The sequence below is a fragment of the Seriola lalandi genome, unplaced genomic scaffold, assembly GCF_002814215.2.
Source record: "Seriola lalandi dorsalis isolate HSWRI2012SDOR001 ecotype SW California unplaced genomic scaffold, Sedor1 jcf7180002050318, whole genome shotgun sequence".
Lineage (NCBI taxonomy): Eukaryota > Metazoa > Chordata > Actinopteri > Carangiformes > Carangidae > Seriola > Seriola lalandi.
In genome coordinates this window covers 1-929 of record NW_019520871.1, presented here as the reverse complement: position 1 = coordinate 929, position 929 = coordinate 1, and the positions used below count along the sequence as shown (strand labels likewise).

The window sequence follows — 929 nt, the reverse complement described above, 5'->3', positions numbered from 1 at the left end:
GGTACATGCGTGTTGCCACATCCAACGACGTCTTGCTGAAATGAGGTACAAGGCTTCCTAGTATATGATGGTAACATGGCACACCGTGGGCATGAAGGCTCTTCAGCAGCAGCTTCTCCGTCTCATTGCGAGCACCTGAGAAAAAAATTCCACCTGAGCAAATTGGTTGTAAAGAATGTACATGAATACATGTGGAACAAACACCATGCAACATGAACAGCTCCACACGACTTTACATGTGCAAAGATTTCTTGATGTAGAGCTTCTTTTCCAATTGATTCAATGTTGCGAGAATCAGGGGGCACACACAGGAAAGTAAAACATTTTTAACCTTTTTTTTTAAATCACGTGCAGAAAGCATCTGGCAGATATCTTGGCGGGCAACAAGCGCGGCCATGTGTTGCTATTGTTATTTCTGGTAAGTAATGCCATGTTTGATTTGGGACAACACTAATCTGTCAAGATATTTTGACTAACTTCTAACTAGCAGTACAAGTCAACAGCTCATATTTAATATGTTTTTTGCCACACTACCCGTGGTTGGTTGCTCAGTCCACCATTTTGGTCCAGACTGTAATGTTTTAACAATTGAATGGATTGCACTGAAATCTGGTACAGACATTGGTGGCAATCAAAGGACATATCCTAATGATTTGGGTGATCCCTTACAATTCTCTAGTGCTACCAGCAGGTGCACATTCAGTCCTGGATGCTGCTGAATGTGGACCTGGAAATCAAAGCTGCTTACTCTTGACGCTAACTTTTTATTCTGATGAAAGACTAAAATTAAACTCAGACTGACCTAAGGTGAGCTGAGCGAGGGCAAAGGCCAGGCTGAGAGGTGATAGGATGACATTCGGCTGCTTTGGACCAATTGGAAGATTTTCCAGGAGCTGTAAACCCAGTCGCTCTATGGCGCCCCCTATCAC

At 43.3% G+C, this 929-nt stretch overlaps 1 long non-coding RNA gene across 1 annotated transcript; it reads right to left on the bottom strand.

Moving 5' to 3' along the window:
* Nucleotides 1-30: 30 nt before the first annotated feature.
* Nucleotides 31-929, bottom strand: LOC147819704 (uncharacterized). The gene is made up of 2 exons (XR_015436700.1): nucleotides 803-929; nucleotides 31-135 (listed from the first exon to the last, which is right to left on the bottom strand). It is a non-coding gene; the product is annotated as an uncharacterized LOC147819704 (long non-coding RNA).